The following is a 16,013-nucleotide window of genomic DNA, read 5'->3' as shown; positions in this document are numbered from 1 at the left end:
GTGAAATTGGAGACTAGAAACACTAGGCCTCCCCACTTCTTGCGACATGAAATGTTGAGAAAAATGTGTGAATATAGCATTCCTAACTGGCTCCACCCCCTCAACCATCACTCCATCAACAAGAACAGAAGAAATTGTGTTGTGTCGGTGACGAGATGACATAACATAATGATTTTTTTTTGAATTTGCATCCCCTTCACGAAGCCCCTAATTCCTTGATTGTTGCCAACAGATACTAGTATTTAGCCTGGAAAGTAAATGAATATTCACAGAAACACTATGTAACCCATCACACTCAGCGTCGGTCAACTCTTCTGTTTCACCTTTCCCATCCAACACAGCCAGACGGTCTTTTAAAGAAGTAATTGTAGCAGATAAATTTCTAGAATGAGAAGCGTGCCACTCCTTCAATGCTAATTTTATTAACTTGAACTTTTCTTTAAGCACATACCCACCCCATCCATCCACTTGCAAAGTCTTTCATTTATCGGACACAAATTGACGGTAACCTGGTGTATCTGACCAACATTTCAAGAACCTAGAAGGCTTAGGTCCCCAATTTTCCTCATCAACAGACAAAAGGAACGGGCAATGATCAAACAAACCTCTCAGCTGACCAACCTGAAGACAATTAGGCCACATCAAGCCCCATTCTTCAGAAATCAAAAATCGATCAAGTCGACTCATCGAACTTCCATCCCCTTTAAACCACGTGAATTTACGACCACATAACGGTAAATCAAGAAAATCATTTTCCTCAATGAAGTGATTAAAAGGCGTGCAATTTGTAACAACCCTATTTTTTCGCTAGATTTGTTTTATTATTTATTTAATTGCTTTTATGTGTATTTGTATGTGCTCATATGTGATTAATTGCATGTGTGTGTATTTTTGGTTGGGAGTGTAGAATTCGGTGTTAGAAGCGTATTTTAGTCATTTTGGACTCAAGGGTATTTTGGTCATTTTTGTGAGTAGGAGTAATTTAGTAATTTTGACGGGAATTATTTTAGTACTTAGTGAGAGCTAGTATTATTTTACTAAGTACTAGGGAGTTGTAGTGAATTATTTTATTACCGGTAGGTGACCGTTATTATTACATTTTACCGTTAAGTGAGTAGTAACATTTTGAATTAGATTAGTAATGGGTTAGGCCCATTAAGGCATTGTGAGTTGAGCCCAATTAAGTAGAGCCTATTTAAACACTAGTGTTGGGAGAAAAATAGGGTTTACACCATCATTTTTCATTTTGAGAGAAGAGGTAGAAAGAGAAAAGGGCAAGAGAGAAGAAAGGGTTTGAAGAGGAAGCTAGAGAGAGCTAGAGAAGGATAAAGATTCAAGCCTTGGGAGCTAAAGTGAAGCCTTAGTTGGTGATTGTGAAGAATTAAGGTAAGGGGGTTAGACTTTAATCATAATTACTTAGTTGTAGTTTCTACCCTAATTCTTTACATAAGTGCTTCTTTGTATATTGATTATTGTGGAATTAATTGTGAAATTCATGCTTATGTTGTGATGAAATGTTTGGGTAAGTGAATTTGTTGATAATCAAGTTGTTGTTGATGAAATTACATTCTCAATGTATGTTTATGTGTATATTTTGTGGATTTTGCTCAATTGATATGAATTAGTGTTGTTGTGGTTGATTGTGATGAATTCATATTTGAATGAAGTTGTTGTTGAATTAGATATGCTGTTGTTGTTGATTTATACCATGGATATTCCATTTTGTGAAGTTGTTGTTACTCAATGAGTTGAATAAAAATGAGTTGATTATGATTTTGGATGTGAACTTGAAGATTTGAAGTGGTATAAGTGTTTATTACAAGTGTTAAGATTATGGGTAAAGTTTTGACTTAATTTGGGAGTCTTGTCTTTAAGTCTAGTGAGTTAAGATTGAATCTTAAGTGAAAAATGTATTGTTAAACTGATTTTTGAACTGCTGTGAAGCCCAAAATCGGCCACCGATTTCTGAGCTGATTTTCCAGTTTTGACTCTGCAAAAATCGGCCCCAGATTTCTCTAAATCGGCCACCGATTTTCTGTCAGGCAAATCTGGGAAACATTCACATTTTTCACCCTTTTTCGTTTTGAATTGGCTTTTGGCGTAAACATGAAAGTTTTAGATAATTTTGTTAGCTTTCCAATGACTTTGGTTTGACTTGAAAATGTTTTGTGGATTTTAAGTTATGATGAAAACACTCCAAGTAGGTCTTGGAGAAATTTTAAGGAAACTTAGCATAACTATTTCTAAGTCAACTCAAACCTTATGGATTATGTCCAAACTTCCAAACTTATGTTTTATGGGTTCAATTAAGGTGTTAATGGTATTTAAACTGTGATGTGATGAACCTAAGTTGTTTTGATTTGAAAATGGAAATTTTTTGAAAAATGATAAAGAGAGACGAACTTTGTAATTCTCATAAATTCGTCGTATTTTGCCGGTGAAACGTAATGTATTCTCTACTGCACTTATATGTGGCCTAGAGATATACTTAGTTGAGGCATTGGATCTTGTTTACTTGATTTGGTTCAATTACTTCAATTATTTTGAATTTGTGGCTCGTAGACGAACTTTGTTGAAATTGGTCTTAAAGAGTCGATTGCCTTATGAATCCTTTATGGATAGTTTGATATGATTGTAAGAAGATGCATGGATGATTGTGAGGTGATGAATATTATGTTGTTATCATGTGTTGTATTGAATGGAGTTTGTTGAACTTTATGATAAAGTTGAATGTTGATGATAGCCGTTGATTATAGTCGTTGATTATAGCCGTTGAATTGTTGTGAACATGCATTGTGGATTGAGTCATATGTTCATGCATCATATGTCGTGTTGGATGTTATATCCATATTGCCGTTGACTATAGCCGTTGATAATGATGTTTTTGTTGCATCATGGGTGACGACCTTGAGGAGATTTGGTACCACATGCATGTATGTGTCGAGTCTAGGTGCATATCATTTTGGCATGTGTCTTGATTGTGTTGTTGTATGGAGAATGTTAATGATGAATGTGGGATGGATACATATACTTGTGATAAATAGTAATATTGTATTATTGTGGAGGTTAATTGCTTATGTTGATTAGTAAACAATTGAATTGAATTATTTATGTCAAGTTGATTATTATTGATTATGATTAATGTAAAGCTAACCTCCAGTGGTTTTGACCACCTACCTGTCTCTATGGATGGGTAGACGCTGTGCAGGAGTAGTTCGCTTTTGGTGCGTGCTTGGATAGTGGGAGCTATCTCCGTTATCGTTTGGAGTCGTAGGTTTAGGCTCTGATTAGGGTTGGTGTCTTTATGTTCTGTTGGATTTTGTTTTTATTTTAGTTGAGATTTGTCCACTTGTCGGGACTAGGAGGATTTTATATGATGATGTATTGTTGACCATGGCATGTATATTTGGAGTTATATGATTTGTATCCGCTGAGACTGTTGAGATATTTTTATATATGCATGTTGTTCTAGATTTTGTTGAGACGTAACGTCTATTTCTTGAATATTTGTTATATTCTCGTGTTTTATCGCTTTAATAGAAATAGGGCGTTACAAGTTGGTATCAGAGCCGTGGCCAGTCTTGTCCGGACTAGCATTCGTAGAATTTTCCTATTAGTATGCGAATGGTAATGAGTTACCTTCGATAGTTGTCTGGTTGTGCTTTTGTACTTATCTGTTGGTTGGTTTTGTGTAGTCGTCAGATGACTGGTGGTAGAGATGATGGAGCGATTGCAGAGGCTTTGACTGCAATGGCACAGGTGTTGGCTCAGGCTAATGAGCAGGCGGCGGTTGGTCATCGTGATCCTGGAGAAGCTAAGGAGCGGAGGCTTGATCGTTTCTTGCGAAACAGTCCGCCGAGGTTCAACGGTAGGTATGACTCGGATGGAGCTCAGACATGGATGCAAGCCATGGAGAGGATCTTTCGTGCTATGGTGACTAGTGAGGATCAGAAGGTCAGGTTGGCTACTCATATGCTTGCAGAGGAGGCTGAGTATTGGTGGACCAATGCTAAGGGAAGGCTTGAGGCTGGTGGTGAAGCTGTGACTTGGGTTAGGTTCAAGACTGAGTTTTTGAGGAAGTATCTCCCTGAGGATTTGAGGACCAAGAAGGAAGTGGAATTCTTGAACTTGGAGCAAGAGAACCGTTCAGTGGCTGAGTATGTTGCAAAGTTTGAAGAGCTTTCGAGGTTTTGTCTGTACATCAATACTGAGGATGCGATGGTTTCTAAGTGTGTGAAGTTTGAGAGCGGTTTGAGGCCCAATATCTATCAATACATGTGTATTCAGGAGATCCGAGACTTTGACACTTTGGTGCACAAGTGTCGTATGTTTGATGATGCTGGAAAGGTCAAGGCGAACCATTATAAGGAAATGAATGAGAAGAAGGGAAAAAGTCATGGATTTGGGAAGCCGTACAATAAGGAAAAAGGAAAGAAGAAATAATCTGGGGGAGGCTCTAAGCCGAATGCTGCTGAGGTGAGATGCTACAAGTGTGGAATCTTGGTTCATTTTGCTAATGATTGCAAGAAGGGTGATAGTTGCTACAAGTGTGGGAAAGCAGGTCACAAGGCGTTTGAGTGCAAGAGGGATATTACTTGTTTCAACTGTGGTGAAGAGGGTCATCTTAGTACCAAGTGTACCAAGTCGAAGAAGGCGGTGGGAAAGGTGTTTGCACTGAATGCGGAGGAGGTGGAGCATCCGGATAATCTCATCTGAGGTATGTGTTTTTATCAATAGTACTCCTTTGATTGCAATTATTGATACTGGTGCTACTCGTTCTTTTATCGCGGCTAGTTGTGTTGAGTGTTTGGGTTTGGTTGTGACTCTGTTGTCTCGAGGGATGGTTATCCACACCCAGGCTAGTGGTTCGGTAACTACTTCTTTAGTGTGTGCTAAGTGTCCTGTTAGTTTTATTAGCGTTGATTTTGAGTTGGATCTTGTGCGTCTTCCGTTGAAGCATATGGACGTGATTTTTGGTATGGATTGGATGTTGACTTTTGGTGTTAACATTAATTGTTTGACCAAGAGTATAACGTTTTCTAAGCCGGTAGCTGACGAAGGTGGGAAGTTCTTAACCGCGGTGCAAGTGAAGAAGTATTTGGACGGTGAAGCTAGTGTGTTCATGATGTTTGCTTCCTTGAAGGAAAGTAGTGAGAAAGGAGTTGGTGATTTGCCGGTAGTGCAAGAGTTTCCAGAAGTTTTTTCGGATGACATTACCAAATTACCGAACAAGGTATGGATACTATGAGTATTCTGTGATGCCATTTGGAGTATCTGATGACATCTTGTCATTACGTAATTTTAGATGTATTTTAGCACAAAAATGGAGTTCACAAGGAGACTTATGCAGCAAAAGAGCCGAAAAACTGAAGAAAAAGCAAAGAATGAAAACGTGTCACGATTTGGATGAAACGTGACACGATTTGAGAAGCTTCAGAAAGGTTTGGTTCGACATTTGAAAACGTGGCACGATTGGTAAAACGTGCCACGATTTGGAGAAACCCTAATTTGTTTTCTTGCTCTACAAGGTGAAAACGTGTCACGATTTACTTAAAACGTGACACGATTTGGGCGATATTCTGTGCCTATTTATGCTGAAGTCTATTCCAAAAACAAGGGGGACGAATTCTAGAGAGCAAAGTGCGATTTTGCAACTGCAAGGAAGACCCAGAGGACGATTTCTTCATCTTCCAACCACTTTGTGTATGTTTTATTACCTCTAATGATTATGTTATTTGTAAACACTATTATGAGTAGCTAAATTCATTAGAGGTTAGGTCTGAGATGATTCGTTGTAACCCTAATTGAGATATTATGTTGTGAAACTCTATTTATTGTGAATAATATTCTAGTCTTTATTCAATTCAATTGTTCTTAATGCTTTTTATATCCTGATCAAATATAAACATGATTTAGTGAGAATGAATGACTACTGACCATAGCTTTCTACTTAGACCTATTGAATTGTTCTAATAAACATGGTTAGTCTAGGAATGGATAATCGTTTATTAGTGATATTAGGTTAACGTACTTTAAACCTTCAAAGATTATTAGACCACCTAAGGGATTAGGGGTTGTAGTTTAAGAAGAGGGTCCTAACTCAAGGGATTGATTAGGACTATTTTGTTAACTATCGTGGGATCAGAAGATCATTCATACGAATAGGTTCAACATAACAATTAGGGGAACATCGATGATTCGAAAGACCTAAACTCATCTCTCTCTTATTCTTAAAAACCAATTTTATTTTCAGCAATTACTTTTATGCAATCAAACCAATCTACTGCCTAGTGGCAAATCAAAATAACCTTTATACATCCTAAAATACAACGTAGTTGAATTATTGAGATTAAAAACAGTCCTCGTGGGATCGATATTTTTACTACTTCGATAGTATTTGGTGCACTTGCCAAACGTCTATCAAGTTTTTGGCGCCGTTGCCGGGGACTGTTGATTATTTCAACAGGGCAATTACGTTATAATTTAGGGTTTCTACAATTTAATTTTCTGTCTTTAATTTTTATTTTTCTGTTTCAGTATTCATTTGATTACTCTTTATCGTGCAGCGCTACTAAGGTATTTTGCTGTTTATGCGAGGTAAACAGAGCTATGACGACTTAGAGTACGATCCGGAAATTGAAAGAACTACTAGAGCACTTCGGAAAGCTGTCCAGTCGCAAAGGTTAGCTCAATCCGTTCCACCGGGTGTTCGAGAACAAATACCGGAGCCACTCTCAACTGAATCTGAAACATCTGCTTCTCCTAAATCTGCTATCATGGGAGAACCTGTACCACCGAGACCTAAGCTAGGAGACTACGGGTTAGCAACTCATCGCGGTCAACTGACCCATACTTTTCAACCAGCTAACCCCGTTGCTTTCGACATCAAAACAACTGTCCTCAACGGTTTGAGGGACAAGCAATTCGATAGCACCGAAGCCATGAGCCCACATGAACACTTAAGCCGCTTTACTGAAACATGTGAGTTTTGTGTACAACCAGCCACTGTGACCGATGCACAGAAGTATTGGGAAAAGAAGATGGAGATCTCTAACTTCAAGCAAGGGGAGAATGAATCGTTATATGATGCTTGGGAGCGATTCAACTTGCTTCTTAAAAGATGTCCAAACCACGAGTTCACCGAGAAACAATACCTCCAAATCTTCACTGAGGGGGTGACACCAAACACTAGAATGTTCTTAGATGCTTCCGCAGGAGGTAGTCTCAAGAGCAAAACTGATCATGAAGTCCAAGCTCTAATAGAAAACATGGCTGGCAATGAGTATCGTGCTGAAGCAAAAAAGAAAGAAAGTGGAGTGTTTGGGGTGAGTGAACAAACATCAATTCTAGCTAACCAAGCAGCCATTAACAAGCAAATAGAGGCTCTAACTAAGGATTTTCAAGGGTTCACTTTGGCTCATAAGCAACAACAAGTGGCTGCAATCAAGTGTGACTTATGTGGTGAAGAACATCCAAATGGTGAATGTGTTCCCGAAGGATCTAGTGAGGAAGCAAACTACATGGGGGGCTACCAAAGACAAAATCAGTACTATAATTCAGGTATCAACAAGCATCCCAACTTGAGCTACTCAAATAACAATTCTTTGAACTCTCAATTGCTTGCTCCTCCACAACAACAAAGAAAGCCTTCATCTCTTGAGGAAACTATGATAAACTTTATGAAAATGACTCAAGGCAACTTTGAGGAGATGAAGAAGAGTCAAGAGGCCGAGAGAAAGAACAATGAAGCCTCCAGGAAGATGCTTGAAACTCAACTTGGGCAATTAGCTAAGCAATTGGCTGAACAAAACAAAGGCGGATTATCAGGTAATACTAAAGAGAACCCTAAGAATGAGTCTTGCAATGCTATTGAATTGAGGAGCAAAAAGGTTTTGACACCCTTAGTTCCAAAAGCTCCAAAGAAAGTTGATGAAGTAGTGGTGGAGGTGGAAAAAGATGGTGAAGTTGAAAAAGAAATTGAAAATGGTGTAATTGAAAAGGAGAATGATCAAGGAGTAGTTGAAAATGAAAAGAAGAAAAAAATAGAGGGAGATAAAAGTGAGAAATTGATAGATGAAGACTCAATCTTGAGGAAGTCAAAGAGTCAAATCTTGAAAGATGGAGACAAGCCACAAATTATCCATCATATGTGAAGCTTCCTTACCCTCATCTAGAGAAGAAGAAAAAGAAGGAGGAAGGACAATTCAAGAAGTTCATGCAACTTATCTCACAACTTCAGGTGAATATTCCTTTCAGTGAAGCTCTTGATCAAATGCCTTTGTATGCCAAATTCATGAAAGAGTTGCTAACGGGAAGAAGAAAGCCTAAAGATGATGAAAACATTTCTCTTTCCGAGAATTGTAGCGTCATTCTTCAAAAGAAGTTACCACCTAAGCTGAAGGATCATGGTGCTTTTACTATTCCATGTTCTATTGGACCGGTAAACGTCGGAAGAGCTTTATGTGATTTAGGGGCGTGTATCAACTTGATGCCCCTTTCAATGATGAAGAAGCTTGGATGTGGTGAGCCAAAACCAACACGAATGACCATTAGTTTAGCTGATCGGTCAATCTCTTATCCTTTTGGTGTGCTTGAAGATGTGGTGAATGATCTTGTATTTCCAGCAGACTTTGTGATCTTAGACATGGCTGAAGATGAAGATATGCCACTCATCTTAGGAAGACCTTTCCTTGCAACTGGTCGTGCTTTGATTGATGTTGAGATGCGAGAGCTAATGTTGAGATTCCATAATGAGCAAGTGGTGTTCAATATATTTGAAGCAATGAAACACCGAGAGGAAAACCCCAAGTGTTACCGAGTTGATGTTGTTGAAGAAATAGTAGAAGACAACTCTCGTGAACCTCAACCACCACAACCTCTTGAAAGAGCAATTGTAAATTCTATAGAGAGTTGTGAGCCTGATAAAGATCTTGAGGTGAGTGATTGTGTCAAGCAACTTGAGGCAAGCAACCAAGAGTTAGGCCCGGTAAAAATTGAAAAGTTAATTGGTAAAGACTACACTGTGGCATCTACTTTGAGTAGAGAAGGAGAGAAAAACCCAGAATTAAAAGAACTACCTTCTCACTTGAAGTATGTTTTTCTCACTAAAGATGCCTCTAAGCCAGCAATCATCAGCAACACTTTGACACCTTTAGAAGAAGAAAAATTGATGAGGGTGTTGAGGGACAATCAAGGAGCTTTAGGGTGGAATATTTCTGATTTGAAGGGTATTAGTCCAGCTTATTGCATGCACAAAATACACATGGAGGCTGAATACAAACCCGTTGTTCAACCTCAAAGAAGGCTCAACCCAACAATGAAGGAAGTGGTGAAGAAAGAGGTGCTAAAGTTACTGGAAGCAGGTATGATTTACCCTATCTCTGATAGCTCATGGGTAAGTCCGGTCCACGTGGTACCAAAGAAAGGTGGAATGACGGTGGTGGCTAATGAAAAAAAGGAATTAATACCCACCCGTACCGTTACTGGTTGGAGAATGTGTATAGACTACCGGAGGTTGAACACCGCAACAAGGAAGGATCATTTCTCGTTACCATTCATGGACCAAATGATTGAGAGGTTGGCTGGCCAAGCCTTTTATTGCTTTTTGGATGGGTATTCGGGGTACAATCAGATTGCGGTAGCTCCAGAAGATCAAGAGAAGACAGCCTTCACTTGTCCATTTGGTATATTTGCTTATAGGAGGATGCCCTTTGGGCTGTGTAATGCGCCGGCGACCTTTCAAAGGTGTATGCTCTCCATCTTCTCTGACATGATAGAGAAGAATATTGAGGTATTTATGGACGACTTTTCTGTGTTTGGTAAGTCTTTTGATCAATGCTTGTTTCACCTAGATGTTGTCCTTAAACAATGCACCGAAACTAACCTTGTTTTAAACTGGGAAAAATGTCACTTTATGGTGACCGAAGGTATAGTTTTGGGGCATAAAATAAGTGCGAAAGGCATAGAGGTGGACCAAGCCAAAATAGAGGTTATAGAGAAACTCCCTCCACCTGTTAATGTTAAGGGAGTAAGAAGTTTCTTGGGGCATGCTGGTTTCTATCGGCGTTTGATAAAAGATTTTTCAAAAATTTCCAAGCCCCTCTGTAACCTCTTGGTCAAAGAAACTGAATTTAATTTTGATGATGAATGTTTGAATGCTTTTTCTTTGATTAAAAACAAGTTGGTAACTGCACCAATAATCATTGCACCCGATTGGGATTTACCATTTGAACTTATGTGTGATGCAAGTGATTATGTTGTTGGTGCAGTCCTAGGCCAACGCAAGAACAAGTTTTTCCATGCAATTTACTATGCAAGCAAGGTTTTAAATGAGAATCAAATTAACTATTCCACAACTGAAAAAGAGTTGCTTGCGGTAATTTTTGCATTGGAAAAGTTTCGTTCTTATCTAATAGGCTCCAAAGTCATTGTTTTTACAGATCATGCAGCTCTTAAATATCTCTTGACCAAAGGGGATTCGAAGCCTCGGCTGTTGAGGTGGATCCTTTTGTTGCAAGAATTTGATCTTGAGATTTGTGACAAAAAGGGAGTAGAGAACGTAGTAGCTGATCACCTCTCAAGGCTGGAGAATGATGAGGTGACAAAGAAAGAGAAGGCCATTGAGGCCGAGTTTCCAGATGAACAACTGCTTGCTATTGGAGAAAGGCCTTGGTTTGCTGACATTGCGAACTTTAAGGCCGGTAACATAGTTCCTGATGATATGACTTATCCTCAGAGAAAAAAGTTCTTTAAAGATGCAAGCCACTACGTGTGGGATGACCCTTATCTGTTTAAATTAGGCACTGACGGTTTGATGAGACGTTGTGTTGCAGGTGAGGAAACTCTTAGTATCATGTGGCACTGTCATAGCTCAGCTTATGGGGGCCACCATAGTGGAGAAAGAACCGCGGCGAAAATTTTGCAAAGTGGATTCTGGTGGCCCACCCTTTTCAAAGATTGCCACGACTTTGTTGCACGTTGTGACAAATGCCGAAGGACAGGTAGCATCTCTAAGAGGAATGAGATGCCCCTATCAGGAATCATCGAAGTTGAACCATTTGATTGTTGGGGCATCGATTTTATGGGACCTTTCCCTTCCTCTTACTCTTTTCTTCATATTCTTGTCTGTGTTGATTATGTCACAAAATGGGTTGAAGCGATACCATGTGTTGCTAATGATGCTAAGACAGTTGTTAACTTCCTGCATAAAAACATTTTCACTAGGTTTGGAACACCTAGAGTCTTGATCAGTGATGGGGGGAAGTGATGACATTCTGTCATTACGTAATATTAGGGACTTATTGTGACATTTTGATAGAGTTCTTATGCAATTTCTACTGTTCTGGAGTGCAAAAAGCTTAAATGTTGAAGTCTGTTCGAAGGAAATCGCGCCACGCCAATTTCAAGCCGTGCTGCGATTTTTGAAGCAAAATTACATCCTCCCTGTTTGAGGGAAATCGCGGCACGCCATAATACAAGGCGCGGCGCGATTTTGATGGGTCAGGCCCATGACTTCTATAAATACTGCACTCAATCTGAAGAACAAGGGTTACGATTTTGGAGAACGAAAGTGCGATTTTAACACCCAGAAGGCTGCAGCGGAGAGGATTTCATCATCTCTAACCCAGTTTATGTATGTTTTAATTCTTTCATTGATTATGCTATTTGTAAACTCAATTATGAGTAGCTAAATCTCTTAGAGATTAGGTCGGAGATGAACCTATGTAACCCTAATTGATCATATGTTGCTGTGAAACTCTATTACTTATTAATGATATTCTAGTTTTCATTCAATTCAATTGTTCTTACTGCTTTTTATATCCTGATCAAATATAAACATGATTTTGTGAGATCGAATGACTACTGACCATAGCTTTCGACTTAGACCTAATTGAATTGTTCTAATAAACATGGTTAGTCTAGGAATGGATAATCGTTTGTTAGTGATATTAGGTTAACGTGCTTAAACCTTTGATGATTATTAGACCACCTAAGGAATTAGGGGCTGTAGTTTAAAAAGAGGGTTCTAACTCAAGGGATTGATTAGGGCTAATTTGTTAACTATCGTGAAACTAGAGAATCATTAGTAATAATAGGTGCAGTAACCAATTAGGGGAAACATAGAGGATTCGAAGACCTGATCTCATCTCTCTCCTATTTTCTTAATCAAATCTTTACTTTTTTATTTGATTTCTTAAAATCAAACCAAATCTACTGCCTAGTGGCAAAACAAAATAAACTTTTATACATCCTAATTTTATAACGCAATTGAATTACTGAAGTTAAAAACAGTCCTCGTGGGAACGATATTTTTACTACTTCGATAGTATTTGGTGCACTTGCCAATCTTCTATCAAGTTTTTGGCGCCGTTGCCGGGGACTGTTGAATTATTTCAACAAGGCAATTACGTTATAGTTTAGGGTTTTTGCAATTTAATTTTCTGTTTTTAATTTTTATTTTTCTGTTTTCATATTCACTTGATTACTTTGCGTTGTGCAGTGCTACTAAGGTATTTTGCTGTTTATGCGAGGTAAACAGAGCTCTGACGACTTAGAGTACGATCCGGAAATTGAAAGGACTGCTAGAGCACTTCGGAAAGCTGTCCGATCGCAAAGGTTAGCTCAGTCCGTTCCACCGGGTGTTCGAGAACAAATACCGGAGCAACTCTCAAGTGAATCTGAAACAATCTCCTCTCCTAAATCTGCAACTATGGAAGGAGAAGGAGTTGTACCACCAAGACCTAAGCTTGGAGACTACGGGTTAGCCACTCATCGCGGTCAACTGACCCACACTTTTCAACCAGCTAACCCCGTAGCGTTCGACATCAAGACAACTGTCCTCAACGGTTTGAGGGACAAGCAATTCGATGGGACTGAAGCTATGAGTCCTCATGAACACTTGAGCCGCTTTGCTGAAACCTGCGAGTTTTGTGTGCAACCAGCAACCGTAACTGAAGCACAAAAGAAGCTAAGGCTGTTTCCTTTCACCTTGACGGGAAGAGCAAAAGATTGGTTGCTAACAATACCAAACGGGACTGTCCAAACATGGGAAGAGTTAGAGCTAAAGTTCTTGGAGAAATATTTCCCTATGTCTAAATATTGGGAAAAGAAGATGGAGATCTCTAACTTCAAGCAAGGAGAAGGCGAATCATTGTATGATGCTTGGGAGCGATTCAATTTGCTTCTTAAGAGGTGCCCTAATCATGAGTTCACTGAGAAACAATACCTCCAAATCTTCACCGAGGGGGTAACACCAAACACTAGAATGTTCTTAGATGCTTCCGCGGGAGGTAGTCTCAAAAGTAAAACTGATCATGAAGTTCAAGCTCTAATTGAAAACATGGCTGGCAATGAGTATCGTGATCAAGCTAAAAAGAAAGAAAGAGGAGTGTTTGGGGTGAGTGAACAAACTGCTATCCTTGCTAACCAAGCAGCTATGAACAAACAAATCGAAGCTCTAACTAAGGAGTTTCAAGGCTTCACTTTGGCTCATAAGCAACAACAAGTGGCTGCAATCAAATGTGACTTATGTGGTGAAGAACATCCCAACGGTGAATGTGTTCCGGAAGGATCAAGTGAAGAAGCTAACTTCATGGGAGGATATCAAAGGCAGAATCAATACTACAATTCAGGCATTAATAAGCATCCAAATCTAAGCTACTCAAATAACAATGCTTTGAACTCTCAGATGCTCACTCCTCCTCAACAACAACAAAGGAAGCCATCAGCTCTTGAGGAAACTATGATGAACTTCATGAAGATGACTCAAGGCAACTTTGAAGAGATGAAGAAGAGTCAAGAAGCTGAAAGAAAGAACAATGAAGCTTCTAGGAAGATGCTTGAAACTCAACTGGGGCAATTGGCTAAGCAGTTGGCTGAACAAAACAAAGGCGGATTCTCAGGTAACACTAAAGATAATCCTAAGAATGAGTCTTGTAATGCTATTGAATTGAGGAGCAAAAAGGTTTTGACACCTATTGTTCCAAAAGCTCCAAAGAAGGTTGATGTAGTTGAGGTAGAGGAGAATGATGTAGTTGAAAAAAATGATGAGGGTGTAGTCGAAAAAGAAAATGATCATGGAGTAGTTGAAAACGAAAGGAAGAAAAAAATAGAGGGAGAAAAAAGTGAGAAGTTAATTGATGAAGATTCAATCTTGAGGAAGTCGAAGAGTCAGATTTTGAAAGATGGAGACAAACCACAGGTTATTCCATCATATGTGAAGCTTCCATACCCTCACCTTTCAAAGAAGAAAGAAAAGGATGAAGGCCAATTCAAGAAATTCATGCAACTTTTCTCACAACTTCAGGTGAATATTCCTTTTGGTGAAGCTCTTGATCAAATGCCGTTGTATGCTAAGTTCATGAAAGACTTGTTGACTAAACGAAGGAAGCCTAAGGATGATGAGAACATAGCACTTTCTGAGAATTGTAGTGCTATTCTTCAAAAGAAGCTGCCACCTAAGCTGAAGGATCCTGGTGCTTTTACTATCCCTTGTTCAATTGGACCGGTAGACATTGGAAGAGCTTTATGTGACTTGGGAGCAAGTATAAATCTGATGCCTCTTTCAATGATGAAGAAGCTTAAGTGCGGGGAACCAAAACCAACAAGGATGACCATTACTTTAGCTGATCGGTCAATCTCTTATCCTTTCGGTATACTTGAAGATGTGCTAGTCAAGGTTAATGACTTGGTATTTCCAGCAGATTTTGTGATCTTAGATATGGCTGAAGATGAAGATATGCCACTCATTCTAGGAAGACCATTCCTTGCAACTGGCCGTGCTTTGATTGATATTGAGAAAGGAGAGCTAATGTTGAGATTCCATAAGGAGCAAGTAGTGTTTAATATATTTGAGGCCATGAAGCACAAAGATGAAAATCCAAAGTGTTACCGGATTGACATTGTTGAAGAAATAGTTAAAGATGACTCTTGTGAACATCAACCAACACACCCTCTTGAACGTGCAATTGTGAATTCTATAGCAAAAGGTGAAGATGATGAAGATCTTGAAGTAAGTGAGTGTGTGAAGCAACTAGCAGCAAGCAAGCAAGAGTTGGGTCCGGTAAAAATAGAAGAATTAATGGGTAAGCATTCTATAGATGCTCCTATTTTGAGTGGAGAAGGAGAGAAAAATCCAGAATTAAAAGAACTCCCTTCTCACTTGAAATATGTTTTTCTCACTAAGGATGCCTCTAAACCAGTAATCATCAGCAATACCTTGACACCTTTGGAAGAAGAAAAATTAATGAGGGTGTTAAGAGACAATCAAGGAGCTTTGGGGTGGAACATTTCTGATTTAAAGGGTATTAGTCCAGCTTATTGCATGCATAAAATACACATGGAGGCTGAATACAAACCGGTGGTTCAACCTCAAAGGAGACTTAACCCAACAATGAAGGAAGTGGTAAAGAAAGAGGTGCTGAAGTTACTAGATGCAGGTATGATCTACCCTATCTCAGATAGCTCATGGGTAAGTCCAGTTCATGTGGTACCCAAGAAAGGAGGAATGACGGTGGTAGCAAATGAAAAAAATGAATTGATACCTACCCGCACCGTCACTGGTTGGAGAATGTGTATAGACTACCGGAGGTTGAATACCGCAACAAGGAAAGACCACTTTCCATTACCATTCATGGATCAAATGATTGAGAGATTGGCTGGCCAAGCCTTTTATTGCTTCTTGGATGGGTATTCAGGGTATAATCAAATTGCAGTGGCTCCGGAAGATCAAGAAAAGACTGCCTTCACTTGTCCATTCGGTGTGTTTGCTTATCGAAGGATGCCCTTTGGGCTGTGTAATGCGCCAGCAACCTTTCAAAGGTGCATGCTTTCCATCTTCTCTGATATGATAGAGAAGAACATTGAGGTATTTATGGACGACTTTTCTGTTTTTGGTAAGTCTTTTGATCAATGCTTGTTCCATTTAAATGCTGTACTTAAAAGATGCACTGAAACTAACCTTGTTTTGAATTGGGAAAAATGTCATTTTATGGTAACTGAAGGTATAGTTTTGG

The sequence above is a fragment of the Medicago sativa genome, chromosome 3 (assembly GCF_051527215.1).
Source record: "Medicago sativa cultivar Bolivia chromosome 3, Bolivia_mono, whole genome shotgun sequence".
In the NCBI taxonomy this organism is placed as follows: domain Eukaryota; kingdom Viridiplantae; phylum Streptophyta; class Magnoliopsida; order Fabales; family Fabaceae; genus Medicago; species Medicago sativa.
The sequence above is the reverse complement of the archived record's forward strand: the minus strand, read 5'-3'. Positions refer to the sequence as shown.